Source organism: Macaca nemestrina, chromosome X (assembly GCF_043159975.1).
Source record: "Macaca nemestrina isolate mMacNem1 chromosome X, mMacNem.hap1, whole genome shotgun sequence".
Taxonomy (NCBI): Eukaryota; Metazoa; Chordata; class Mammalia; order Primates; family Cercopithecidae; genus Macaca; species Macaca nemestrina.
The window spans coordinates 100,495,194-100,510,159 of NC_092145.1; positions in this window are offsets into that span (position 1 = coordinate 100,495,194).

Here is a 14,966-nt window from a genome sequence, read left to right on the forward strand (position 1 = left end):
TATGGGCTTCCAAATATCACTTTGCCAATTCCACAAGATCTGTCTTAGCGAAAGGCTTCTTGAGGGGAAAGCTGTAACTCTGTGAGATGATTTCACAGAACACAAAGAAGTTTCTCAGAAAGCTTCTTTCTCTTTGTTATCGGAGGATATTTCCTTTGGCCCTATAGTCTTCAAAGGGAAACGAAATATCTGTTCTCAGATTCCACAGAAATAAGGCTAGCAAAGATTCTACGAAATACAGATGTAACTCTGTGAGATGAATTAACAGAACACTAAGCAGTTTCTCAGAAAGCTTCTTTCCAGATTTCATCTGAGGATATTTCCTTTTTCACCATAGCCCTCTATGGGCTTCCAAATATCACTTTGCCAATTCCACAAGAACTGTCTTAGCGAAAGGCTTCTTGGGGGAAAGCTGTAACTCTGTGAGATGATTTCACAGAACACAAAGAAGTTACACAGAAAGCTTCTTTCTCTTTCTTATCGGTGGATATTTCCTTTGGACCTATAGTCTTCAAAGGGTTCCGAAATATCTGTTCTCAGATTCCACAGAAATAAGGCTAGCAAAGAGATCCACGAAATACAGATGTAACTCTGTGAGTGGAAGTCACACATCACAGAGCAGTTTCTCATAAGGATTCTTTCCAGATTTCATCTGAGGATATTTCCTTTTTCACCTTAGCCCTCTCTGGGCTTCCAAATATCACTTTGCCAATTCAACAAGAACTGTCGTAGCGAAAGGCTTCTTGAGGGGAAATCTGTAACTCTGTGAGAGGATTTCACAGAACACAAAGAAGTTTCTAAGAAAGCTTCTTTCTCTTTGTTATCGGAGGATAATTCCTTTGGCCCTGTAGTCTTCAAAGGGATCCGAAATATCTGTTCTCAGATTCCACAGAAATAAGGCTAGCAAGGAGATCCACGAAATACAGATGTAACGCTGTGAGTGGAAGTCACACATCACAGAGAAGTTTCTCAGAAAGATTCTTTCCAGATTTCATATGAGGATATTTCCTTTTTAACCTTAGCCCTCCATGGGCTTCCAAATATCACTTTCCAATTCCACAAGAACTGTCTTAGCGAAAGGGTTATTGAGGGGAAAGCTGTAACTCTGTGAGATAATTTCACAGAACACAAAGTAGTTTCTCAGAAAGCTTCTTTCTCTTTGTTATCGGAGGATATTTCCTTTGGAGCTATAGTCTTCAAAGGGATCCGAAATATCTGTTCTCAGATTCCACAGAGATAAGCCTAGCAAAGAGATCCACGAAATACTGATGTAAATCTGTGAGATGAATTAACAGAACACTAAGCAGTTTCTCAGAAAGCTTCTTTCCATATTTCATCTGAGGATATTTCCTTTTTCACCATAGCCCTCTATGGGCTTCCAAATATCACTTTGCCAATTCCACAAGAACTGTCTTAGCGAAAGGCTTCCCTAGGGGAAAGCTGTAACTCTGTGAGAAGTTTTCACAGAACACAAAGAAATTTCTCGGAAATCTTCTTTCTCTTTGTTATCGGAGGATATTTCCTTTGGCCCTATAGTCTTCAAAGCGTTCCAAAATATCTGTTCTCAGATTCCTCAGAAATAAGGCTAGCAAGGAAATCCACGAAATACAGATGTAACTGTGTGAGTGGAAGTCACACATCACATAGCAGTTTCTCAGAAAGTTTCTTTCCAGATTTCATCTGAGGATATTTCCTTTTTTACCATAGCCTTCTGTGGGCTTCCAAATATAACTTTGCCATTTCCACACGAACTGTCTTAGCGAAAGGCTTCTTGAGGGGAAAGCTGTAACTCTGTGAGATGATTTCACAGAACACAAAGCAGTATCTCAGAAAGCTTCTTTCTCTTTGTTATCGGAGGATATTTCCTTTGGCCCTATAGTCTTCAAAGGGATCCGAAATATCTGTTCTCAGATTCCACAGAAATAAGGCTAGCAAAGAGATCCACGAAACACAGATGTAACTCTGTGAGATGAAATAACAGAACACTAAGCGGTTTCTCAGAAAGCTTCTTTCCAGATTTCATCTGAGGATATTTCCTTTTTCACCATAGACCTCTATGGGCTGCCAAATATCACTTTGCCAATTCCACAAGAACTGTGTTAGCGAAAGGCTTCTTGAGGGGAAAGCTGTAACTCTGTGAGATGACTTCACAGAACACAAAGAAGTTTCTCAGAAAGCTTCTTTCTCTTTGTTATCGGAGGATATTTCCTTTGGCCCTATAGTTTTCCAAGGGTTCCGAAATATCTGTTCTCAGATTCCACAGAAATAAGGCTAGCAAAGAGATCCACGAAATACAGATGTAACTCTGTGATTGGAAGTCACACATCACAGAGCAGTTTCTCATAAAGCTTCTTTCCAGATTTCATCTGAGGAAATTTCCTTTTTCACCTTAGCCCTCTCTGGGCTTCCAAATATCACTTTGCCAATTCCACAAGAACTGTCTTAGCGAAAGGCTTCTTGAGGGGAAAGCCATAACTCTGTGAGAGGATTTCACAGAACACAAAGAAGTTTCTAAGAAAGCTTCTTTCCCTTTGTTATCGGAGGATAATTCCTTTGGCCCTGTAGTCTTCAAAGGGATCCGAAATATCTGTTCTCAGATTCCACAGAAATAAGGCTAGCAAGGAGATCCACGAAATACAGATGTAACGCTGTGAGTGGAAGTCACACATCACAGAGCAGTTTCTCAGAAAGCTTCTTTCCAGATTTCATATGAGGATATTTCCTTTTTCACCATAGCCCTTTATGGGCTCCCAAATATCACGTTGCCAATTCCACAAGAACTGTCTTAGCGAACGGCTTCTTGAAGGGAAAGCTGTAACTCTGTGAGATGATTTCACAGAACACAAAGAAGTTTCTCAGAAAGCTTCTTTCTCTTTGTCACCGGAGGATATTTCCTTTGGCCCTATAGTGTTCAAAGGGATCCGAAATATCTGTTCTCAGATTCCACAGCAATAAGGCTAGCAAAGAGATCCACGAAATACTGATGTAACTCTGTGAAATGAATTAACAGAACACTAAGCAGTTTCTCAGAATGCTTCTTTCCAGATTTCATCTGAGGATATTTCCTTATTCACCATAGCCCTCCATGGGCTTCCAAATATCACTTTGCCAATTCCACAAGAACTGTCTTAGCGAAAGTGTTCTTGAGGGGAAAGCTGTAACTCTGTGAGATGATTTCACAGAACACAAAGAAGTTTCTCAGAAAGCTTCTTTCTCTTTGTTATCAGAGGATATTTCCTTTGGACCTATAGTCTTCAAAGGGATCCGAAATATCTATTCTCAGATTCCACAGAAATAAGGCTAGCAAAGAGATCCATGAAATACAGATGTAACTCTGTTAGTGGAAGTCACACATCACAGAGCAGTTTCTCAGAAAGCTTCTTTCCAGATTTCATCTGAGGATATTTCCTTTTTCACCATAGCCCTCTAAGGGCTTCCAAATATCACTTTGCCAATTCCACAAGATCTGTCTTAGCGAAAGGCTTCTTGAGGGGAAAGCTGTAACTCTGTGAGATGATTTCACAGAACACAAAGAAGTTTCTCAGAAAGCTTCTTTCTCTTTGTTATCGGAGGATATTTCCTTTGGCCCTATAGTCTTCAAAGGGAAACGAAATATCTGTTCTCAGATTCCACAGAAATAAGGCTAGCAAAGATTCTACGAAATACAGATGTATCTCTGTGAGATGAATTAACAGAACACTAAGCAGTTTCTCAGAAAGCTTCTTTCCAGATTTCATCTGAGGATATTTCCTTTTTCACCATAGCCCTCTATGGGCTTCCAAATATCACTTTGCCAATTCCACAAGAACTGTCTTAGCGAAAGGCTTCTTGGGGGAAAGCTGTAACTCTGTGAGATGATTTCACAGAACACAAAGAAGTTACACAGAAAGCTTCTTTCTCTTTGTTATCGGTGGATATTTCCTTTGGACCTATAGTCTTCAAAGGGTTCCGAAATATCTGTTCTCAGATTCCACAGAAATAAGGCTAGCAAAGAGATCCACGAAATACAGATGTAACTCTGTGAGTGGAAGTCACACATCACAGAGCAGTTTCTCATAAGGATTCTTTCCAGATTTCATCTGAGGATATTTCCTTTTTCACCTTAGCCCTCTCTGGGCTTCCAAATATCACTTTGCCAATTCCACAAGAACTGTCGTAGCGAAAGGCTTCTTGAGGGGAAAGCTGTAACTCTGTGAGAGGATTTCACAGAACACAAAGAAGTTTCTAAGAAAGCTTCTTTCACTTTGTTATCGGAGGATAATTCCTTTGGCCCTCTAGTCTTCAAAGGGATCCGAAATATCTGTTCTCAGATTCCACAGAAATAAGGCTAGCAAGGAGATCCATGAAATACAGATGTAACGCTGTGAGTGGAATTCACACATCACAGAGCAGTTTCTCATAAAGCTTCTTTCCAGATTTCATATGAGGATATTTCCTTTTTCACCATAGCCCTCCATGGGCTTCCAAATATCACTTTGCCAATTCCACAAGAACTGTCTTAGCGAAAGGGTTCTTGAGGGGAAAGCTGTAACTCTGTGAGATGATTTCACAGAACACAAAGTAGTTTCTCAGAAAGCTTCTTTCTCTTTGTTATCGGAGGATATTTCCTTTGGAGGTATAGTCTTCAAGGGGATCCGAAATATCTGTTCTTGGATTCCACAGAAATAAGACTAGCAAAGAGATCCACGAAATACTGATGTAAATCTGTTTGATGAATTAACAGAACACTAAGCAGTTTCTCAGAAAGCTTCTTTCCATATTTCATCTGAGGATATTTCCTTTTTCACCATAGCCCTCTATGGGCTTCCAAATATCACTTTGCCAATTCCACAAGAACTGTCTTAGCGAAAGGCTTCCCTAGGGTAAAGCTGTAACTCTGTGAGAAGATTTCACAGAACACAAAGAAATTTCTCGGAAATCTTCTTTCTCTTTGTTATCGGAGGATATTTCCTTTGGCCCTATAGTCTTCAAAGCGTTCCAAAATATCTGTTCTCAGATTCCTCAGAAATAAGGCTAGCAAGGAAATCCACGAAATACAGATGTAACTGTGTGAGTGGAAGTCACATATCACATAGCAGTTTCTCAGAAAGTTTCTTTCCAGATTTCATCTGAGGATATTTCCTTTTTCACCATAGCCCTCTGTGGGCTTCCAAATATCACTTTGCCAATTCCACAAGAACTGTCTTAGCGAAAGGCTTCTTGAGGGGAAAGCTGTAACTCTGTGAGATGATTTCACAGAACACAAAGCAGTTTCTCAGAAAGCTTCTTTCTCTTTGTTATCGGAGGATATTTCCTTTGGCCCTATAGTCTTCAAAGGGATCCGAAATATCTGTTCTCAGATTCCACAGAAATAAGGCTAGCAAAGAGATCCACGAAACACAGATGTAACTCTGTGAGATGAAATAACAGAACACTATGCGGTTTCTCAGAAAGCTTCTTTCCAGATTTCATCTGAGGATATTTCCTTTTTCACCATAGACCTCTATGGGCTGCCAAATATCACTTTGCCAATTCCACAAGAACTGTCTTAGCGAAAGGCTTCTTGAGGGGAAAGCTGTAACTCTGTGAGATGATTTCACAGAACACAAAGAAGTTTCTCAGAAAGCTTCTTTCTCTTTGTTATCGGAGGATATTTCCTTTGGCCCTATAGTCTTCAAAGGGAAACGAAATATCTGTTCTCAGATTCCACAGAAATAAGGCTAGCAAAGATTCTACGAAATACAGATGTAACTCTGTGAGATGAATTAACAGAACACTAAGCAGTTTCTCAGAAAGCTTCTTTCCAGATTTCATCTGAGGATATTTCCTTTTTCACCATAGCCCTCTATGGGCTTCCAAATATCACTTTGCCAATTCCACAAGAACTGTCTTAGCGAAAGGCTTCTTGGGGGAAAGCTGTAACTCTGTGAGATGATTTCACAGAACACAAAGAAGTTACACAGAAAGCTTCTTTCTCTTTGTTATCGGTGGATATTTCCTTTGGACCTATAGTCTTCAAAGGGTTCCGAAATATCTGTTCTCAGATTCCACAGAAATAAGGCTAGCAAAGAGATCCACGAAATACAGATGTAACTCTGTGAGTGGAAGTCACACATCACAGAGCAGTTTCTCATAAGGATTCTTTCCAGATTTCATCTGAGGATATTTCCTTTTTCACCTTAGCCCTCTCTGGGCTTCCAAATATCACTTTGCCAATTCAACAAGAACTGTCGTAGCGAAAGGCTTCTTGAGGGGAAAGCTGTAACTCTGTGAGAGGATTTCACAGAACACAAAGAAGTTTCTAAGAAAGCTTCTTTCTCTTTGTTATCGGAGGATAATTCCTTTGGCCCTGTAGTCTTCAAAGGGATCCGAAATATCTGTTCTCAGATTCCACAGAAATAAGGCTAGCAAGGAGATCCACGAAATACAGATGTAACGCTGTGAGTGGAAGTCACACATCACAGAGAAGTTTCTCAGAAAGATTCTTTCCAGATTTCATATGAGGATATTTCCTTTTTAACCTTAGCCCTCCATGGGCTTCCAAATATCACTTTCCAATTCCACAAGAACTGTCTTAGCGAAAGGGTTATTGAGGGGAAAGCTGTAACTCTGTGAGATAATTTCACAGAACACAAAGTAGTTTCTCAGAAAGCTTCTTTCTCTTTGTTATCGGAGGATATTTCCTTTGGAGCTATAGTCTTCAAAGGGATCCGAAATATCTGTTCTCAGATTCCACAGAGATAAGCCTAGCAAAGAGATCCACGAAATACTGATGTAAATCTGTGAGATGAATTAACAGAACACTAAGCAGTTTCTCAGAAAGCTTCTTTCCATATTTCATCTGAGGATATTTCCTTTTTCACCATAGCCCTCTATGGGCTTCCAAATATCACTTTGCCAATTCCACAAGAACTGTCTTAGCGAAAGGCTTCCCTAGGGGAAAGCTGTAACTCTGTGAGAAGTTTTCACAGAACACAAAGAAATTTCTCGGAAATCTTCTTTCTCTTTGTTATCGGAGGATATTTCCTTTGGCCCTATAGTCTTCAAAGCGTTCCAAAATATCTGTTCTCAGATTCCTCAGAAATAAGGCTAGCAAGGAAATCCACGAAATACAGATGTAACTGTGTGAGTGGAAGTCACACATCACATAGCAGTTTCTCAGAAAGTTTCTTTCCAGATTTCATCTGAGGATATTTCCTTTTTTACCATAGCCTTCTGTGGGCTTCCAAATATCACTTTGCCAATTCCACACGAACTGTCTTAGCGAAAGGCTTCTTGAGGAGAAAGCTGTAACTCTGTGAGATTATTTCACAGAACACAAAGCAGTTTCTCAGAAAGCTTCTTTCTCTTTGTTATCGGAGGATATTTCCTTTGGCCCTATAGTCTTCAAAGGGATCCGAAATATCTGTTCTCAGATTCCACAGAAATAAGGCTAGCAAAGAGATCCACGAAACACAGATGTAACTCTGTGAGATGAAATAACAGAACACTAAGCGGTTTCTCAGAAAGCTTCTTTCCAGATTTCATCTGAGGATATTTCCTTTTTCACCATAGACCTCTATGGGCTGCCAAATATCAGTTTGCCAATTCCACAAGAACTGTGTTAGCGAAAGGCTTCTTGAGGGGAAAGCTGTAACTCTGTGAGATGACTTCACAGAACACAAAGAAGTTTCTCAGAAAGCTTCTTTCCCTTTGTTATCGGAGGATATTTCCTTTGGCCCTATAGTTTTCCAAGGGTTCCGAAATATCTGTTCTCAGATTCCACAGAAATAAGGCTAGCAAAGAGATCCACGAAATACAGATGTAACTCTGTGATTGGAAGTCACACATCACAGAGCAGTTTCTCATAAAGCTTCTTTCCAGATTTCATCTGAGGAAATTTCCTTTTTCACCTTAGCCCTCTCTGGGCTTCCAAATATCACTTTGCCAATTCCACAAGAACTGTCTTAGCGAAAGACTTCTTGAGGGGAAAGCCATAACTCTGTGAGAGGATTTCACAGAACACAAAGAAGTTTCTAAGAAAGCTTCTTTCCCTTTGTTATCGGAGGATAACTCCTTTGGCCCTGTAGTCTTCAAAGGGATCCGAAATATCTGTTCTCAGATTCCACAGAAATAAGGCTAGCAAGGAGATCCACGAAATACAGATGTAACGCTGTGAGTGGAAGTCACACATCACAGAGCAGTTTCTCAGAAAGCTTCTTTCCAGATTTCATATGAGGATATTTCCTTTTTCACCATAGCCCTTTATGGGCTTCCAAATATCACGTTGCCAATTCCACAAGAACTGTCTTAGCGAACGGCTTCTTGAAGGGAAAGCTGTAACTCTGTGAGATGATTTCACAGAACACAAAGAAGCTTCTCAGAAAGCTTCTTTCTCTTTGTCACCGGAGGATATTTCCTTTGGCCCTATAGTGTTCAAAGGGATCCGAAATATCTGTTCTCAGATTCCACAGCAATAAGGCTAGCAAAGAGATCCACGAAATACTGATGTAACTCTGTGAAATGAATTAACAGAACACTAAGCAGTTTCTCAGAATGCTTCTTTCCAGATTTCATCTGAGGATATTTCCTTATTCACCATAGCCCTCCATGGGCTTCCAAATATCACTTTGCCAATTCCACAAGAACTGTCTTAGCGAAAGTGTTCTTGAGGGGAAAGCTGTAACTCTGTGAGATGATTTCACAGAACACAAAGAAGTTTCTCAGAAAGCTTCTTTCTCTTTGTTATCGGAGGATATTTCCTTTGGACCTATAGTCTTCAAAGGGAACCGAAATATCTGTTCTCAGATTCCACAGAAATAAGGCTAGCAAAGAGATCCATGAAATACAGATGTAACTCTGTTAGTGGAAGTCACACATCACAGAGCAGTTTCTCAGAAAGCTTCTTTCCAGATTTCATCTGAGGATATTTCCTTTTTCACCATAGCCCTCTAAGGGCTTCCAAATATCACTTTGCCAATTCCACAAGATCTGTCTTAGCGAAAGGCTTCTTGAGGGGAAAGCTGTAACTCTGTGAGATGATTTCACAGAACACAAAGAAGTTTCTCAGAAAGGTTCTTTCTCTTTGTTATCGGAGGATATTTCCTTTGGCCCTATAGTCTTCAAAGGGAAACGAAATATCTGTTCTCAGATTCCACAGAAATAAGGCTAGCAAAGATTCTACGAAATACAGATGTAACTCTGTGAGATGAATTAACAGAACACTAAGCAGTTTCTCAGAAAGCTTCTTTCCAGATTTCATCTGAGGATATTTCCTTTTTCACCATAGCCCTCTATGGGCTTCCAAATATCACTTTGCCAACTCCACAAGAACTGTCTTAGCGAAAGGCTTCTTGGGGGAAAGCTGTAACTCTGTGAGATGATTTCACAGAACACAAAGAAGTTACACAGAAAGCTTCTTTCTCTTTGTTATCGGTGGATATTTCCTTTGGACCTATAGTCTTCAAAGGGTTCCGAAATATCTGTTCTCAGATTCCACAGAAATAAGGCTAGCAAAGAGATCCACGAAATACAGATGTAACTCTGTGAGTGGAATTCACACATCACAGAGCAGTTTCTCATAAGGCTTCTTTCCAGATTTCATCTGAGGATATTTCCTTTTTCACCTTAGCCCTCTCTGGGCTTCCAAATATCACTTTGCCAATTCCACAAGAACTGTCGTAGCGAAAGGCTTCTTGAGGGGAAAGCTGTAACTCTGTGAGAGGATTTCACAGAACACAAAGAAGTTTCTAAGAAAGCTTCTTTCTCTTTGTTATCGGAGGATAATTCCTTTGGCCCTCTAGTCTTCAAAGGGATCCGAAATATCTGTTCTCAGATTCCACAGAAATAAGGCTAGCAAGGAGATCCATGAAATACAGATGTAACGCTGTGAGTGGAATTCACACATCACAGAGAAGTTTCTCATAAAGCTTCTTTCCAGATTTCATATGAGGATATTTCCTTTTTCACCATAGCCCTCCATGGGCTTCCAAATATCACTTTGCCAATTCCACAAGAACTGTCTTAGCGAAAGGGTTCTTGAGTGGAAAGCTGTAACTCTGTGAGATGATTTCACAGAACACAAAGTAGTTTCTCAGAAAGCTTCTTTCTCTTTGTTATCGGAGGATATTTCCTTTGGAGGTATAGTCTTCAAAGGGATCCGAAATATCTGTTCTTGGATTCCACAGAAATAAGGCTAGCAAAGAGATCCACGAAATACTGATGTAAATCTGTGAGATGAATTAACAGAACACTAAGCAGTTTCTCAGAAAGCTTCTTTCCATATTTCATCTGAGGATATTTCCTTTTTCACCATAGCCCTCTATGGGCTTCCAAATATCACTTTGCCAATTCCACAAGAACTGTCTTAGCGAAAGGCTTCCCTAGGGTAAAGCTGTAACTCTGTGAGAAGATTTCACAGAACACAAAGAAATTTCTCGGAAATCTTCTTTCTCTTTGTTATCGGAGGATATTTCCTTTGGCCCTATAGTCTTCAAAGCGTTCCAAAATATCTGTTCTCAGATTCCTCAGAAATAAGGCTAGCAAGGAAATCCACGAAATACAGATGTAACTGTGTGAGTGGAAGTCACACATCACATAGCAGTTTCTCAGAAAGTTTCTTTCCAGATTTCATCTGAGGATATTTCCTTTTTCACCATAGCCCTCTGTGGGCTTCCAAATATCACTTTGCCAATTCCACAAGAACTGTCTTAGCGAAAGGCTTCTTGAGGGGAAAGCTGTAACTCTGTGAGATGATTTCACAGAACACAAAGCAGTTTCTCAGAAAGCTTCTTTCTCTTTGTTATCGGAGGATATTTCCTTTGGCCCTATAGTCTTCAAAGGGATCCGAAATATCTGTTCTCAGATTCCACAGAAATAAGGCTAGCAAAGAGATCAACGAAACACAGATGTAACTCTGTGAGATGAAATAACAGAACACTATGCGGTTTCTCAGAAAGCTTCTTTCCAGATTTCATCTATGGATATTTCCTTTTTCACCATAGACCTCTATGGGCTGCCAAATATCACTTTGCCAATTCCACAAGAACTGTCTTAGCGAAAGGCTTCTTGAGGGGAAAGCTGTAACTCTGTGAGATGACTTCACAGAACACAAAGAAGTTTCTCAGAAAGCTTCTTTCCCTTTGTTATCGGAGGATATTTCCTTTGGCCCTGTAGTCTTCAAAGGGATCCGAAATATCTGTTCTCAGATTCCACGGAAATAAGGCTACCAAGGAGATCCACGAAATACAGATGTTACGCTGTGAGTGGAAGTCACACATCACAGAGAAGTTTCTCAGAAAGCTTCTTTCCAGATTTCATATGAGGATATTTCCTTTTTCACCATAGCCCTCTATGGGCTTCCAAATATCACGTTTCCAATTCCACAAGAACTGTCTTAGCGAAAGGCTTCTTGAGGGGAAAGCTGTAACTCTGTGAGATGATTTCACAGAACACAAAGAAGCTCCTCAGAAAGCTTCTTTCTCTTTGTCACCGGAGGATATTTCCTTTGGCCCTACAGTGTTCAAAGGGATCCGAAATATCTGTTCTCAGATTCCACAGCAATAAGGCGAGCAAAGAGATCCACGAAATACTGATGTAACTCTGTGAAATGAATTAACAGAACACTAAGCAGTTTCTCAGAATGCTTCTTTCCAGATTTCATCTGAGGATATTTCCTTTTTCACCATAGCCCTCCATGGGCTTCCAAATATCACTTTGCCAATTCCATAAGATCTGTCTTAGCGAACGGCTTCTTGAGGTGAAAACTGTAACTCTGTGAGATGATTTCACAGAACACAAAGAAGTTTCTCAGAAAGCTTCTTTCTCTTTGTTATCGGAGGATATTTCCTTTGGCCGTATAGTCTTCAAAGGGTTACGAAATATCTGTTCTCAGATTCCACAGAAATAAGGCTACCAAAGAGATCCACGAAATACAAATGTAACTCTGTGAGTGGTATTCACACATCACAGAGCAGTTTCTCAGAAAGCTTCTTTTCAATTTCATCTGAGGATATTTCCTTTTTCACCATAGCCCTCTATGGGCTTCCAAATATCACTTTGCCAATTCCACAAGAACTGTCTTAGCGAAAGGCTTCTTGAGGGGAAAGCTGTAACTCTGTGAGATGATTTCACAGAACACAAAGAAGTTTCTCAGAAAGCTTCTTTCTCTTTGTTATCGGAGGATATTTCCTTTGGCCCTATAGTCTACAAAGGGAAAAGAAATATCTGTTCTCAGATTCCACAGAAATAAGGCTAGCAAAGATTCTACGAAATATAGATGTAACTCTGTGAGATGAATTACCAGAATACTAAGCAGTTTCTCAGAAAGCTTCTTTCCAGATTTCATCTGAGGGTATTTCCTTTTTCACCATAGCCCTCTATGGGCTTCCAAATATCACTTTGCCAATTCCACAAGAACTGTCTCAGCGAAAGGCTTCTTGGGGGAAAGCTGTAACTCTCTGAGGTGATTTCACAGAACACAAAGAAGTTACACAGAAAGCTTCTTTCTCTTTGTTATCGGAGGATATTTCCTTTGGCCCTATAGTCTTCAAAGGGTTCCGAAATATCTGTTCTCAGATTCCACAGAAATAAGGCTAGCAAAGAGATCCACGAAATACAGATGTAACTCTGTAAGTGGAAGGCACACATCAAAGAGCAGTTTCTCATAAAGCTTCTTTCCAGATTTCATCTGAGGATATTTCCTTTTTCACCTTAGCCCTCTCTGGGCTTCCAAATATCACTTTGCCAATTCCACAAGAACTGTCTTAGCGAAAGGCTTCTTGAGGGGAAAGCCATAACTCTGTGAGAGGATTTCACAGAACACAAAGAAGTTTCTAAGAAGGCTTCTTTCTCTTTGTTATCGGAGGATAATTCCTTTGGCCCTGTAGTCTTCAAAGGGATCCGAAATATCTGTTCTCAGATTCCACAGAAATAAGGCTAGCAAGGAGATCCACGAAATACAGATGTAACGCTGTGAGTGGAAGTCACACATCACAGAGAAGATTCTCAGAAAGCTTCTTTCCAGATTTCATCTGAGGATATTTCCTTTTTCACCATAGCCCTCTATGGGCTTCCAAATATCACTTTGCCAATTCCACAAGAACTGTCTTAGCGAAAGGGTTCTTGAGGGGAAAGCTGTAACTCTGTGAGATGATTTCACAGAACACAAAGTAGTTTCTCAGAAAGCTTCTTTCTCTTTGTTATCTGAGGATATTTCCTTTGGACCTATAGTCTTCAAAGGGATCCGAAATATCTGTTCTAAGATTCCACAGAAATAAGGCTAGCAAAGAGATCCACGAAATACTGATGTAACTCTGTGAGATGAATTAACAGAACACTAAGCAGTTTCTCAGAAAGCTTCTTTCCAGATTTCATCTGAGGATATTTCCTTTTTCGCCATAGCCCTCTATGGGCTTCCAAATATCACTTTGCCAATTCCACAAGAACTGTCTCAGCGAAAGGTTTCTTGAGGGGAAAGCTGTAACTCTGTGAGATGATTTCACAGAACACAAAGAAGTTTCTCAGAAAGCTTCTTTCTCTTTGTTATCGGAGGATATTTCCTTTGGCCCTATAGTCTTCAAAGGGATCCGAAATATCTGTTCTCAGGTTCCACAGAAATAAGGCTAGCAAAGAGATCCACGAAACACAGATGTAACTCTGTGAGATGAATTAACAGAACACTAAGCGGTTTCTCACAAAGCTTCTTTCCAGATTTCATCTGAGGATATTTCCTTTTTCACCATAGCACTCTATGGGCTTCCAAATATCCCATTGCCAATTATACAAGAACTGTCTTAGCGAAAGGCTTCTTGAGGGGAAAGGTGTACCTCTGTGAGATGATTTCACAGAACACAAAGAAGTTTCTCAGAAAGCTTCTTTCTCTTTGTTATCGGAGGATATTTCCTTTGGCCCTACAGACTTCAAAGGGTTCCGAAATATGTGTTCTCAGATTCCACAGAAATAAGGCTAGCAAAGAGATCCACGAAATACAGATGTAACTCTGTGAGTGGAAGTCACACATCACAGAGCAGTTTCTCAGAAAGCTTCTTTCCAGATTTCATCTGAGGATATTTCCTTTTTCACCGTAGACCTCTATGGGCTTCCAAATATCCCTTTGCCAATTCTACAAGAACTGTCTTAGCGAAAGGCTTCTTGGGGGAAAGCTGTAACTCTGTGAGATGATTTCACAGAACACAAAGAAGTTTCTCAGAAAGCTTCTTTCTCTTTGTTATCGGAGGATATTTTCTTTGGCCCTATAGTCTTCAAAGATATCCGAAATATCTGTTCTCAGATTCCACAGAAATAAGGCAAGCAAAGAGATCCACGAAATACAGATGTAACTCTGTGAGTGGAAGTCACACATCACAGAGCAGTTTCTCAGAAAGCTTCTTTCCAGATTTCATCTGAGGATATTTCCTTTTTCACCATAGACCTCTATGGGCTTCCAAATATCACTTTGCCAATTCCACAAATACTGTCTTAGCGAAAGGCTTCTTGGGGGAAAGCTGTAACTCTGGGAGATGATTTCAGAGAACACAAAGAATTTTCTCAGAAAGCTACTTTCTCTTTGTTATTGGAGGATATTTCCTTTGGCCCTATAGTCTTCAAAGGGAAACGAAATATCTGTTCTCAGATTCCACAGAAATAAGGCTAGCAAAGATTCTACGAAATACAGATGTAACTCTGTGAGATGAATTACCAGAACACTAAGCAGTTTCTCAGAAAGCTTCTTTCCAGATTTCATCTGAGGGTATTTCCTTTTTCACCATAGCCCTCTATGGGCTTCCAAATATCATTTTGCCAATTCCACAAGAACTGTCTTAGCGAAAGGCTTCTTGGGGGAAAGCTGTAACTCTGTGAGATGATTTCACAGAACACAAAGAAGTTACACAGAAAGCTTATTTATCTTTGTTATCGGAGGATATTTCCTTTGGCCCTATAGTCTTCAAAGGGTTCCGAAATATCTGTTCTCAGATTCCACAGAAATAAGGCTAGCAAAGAGATCCACG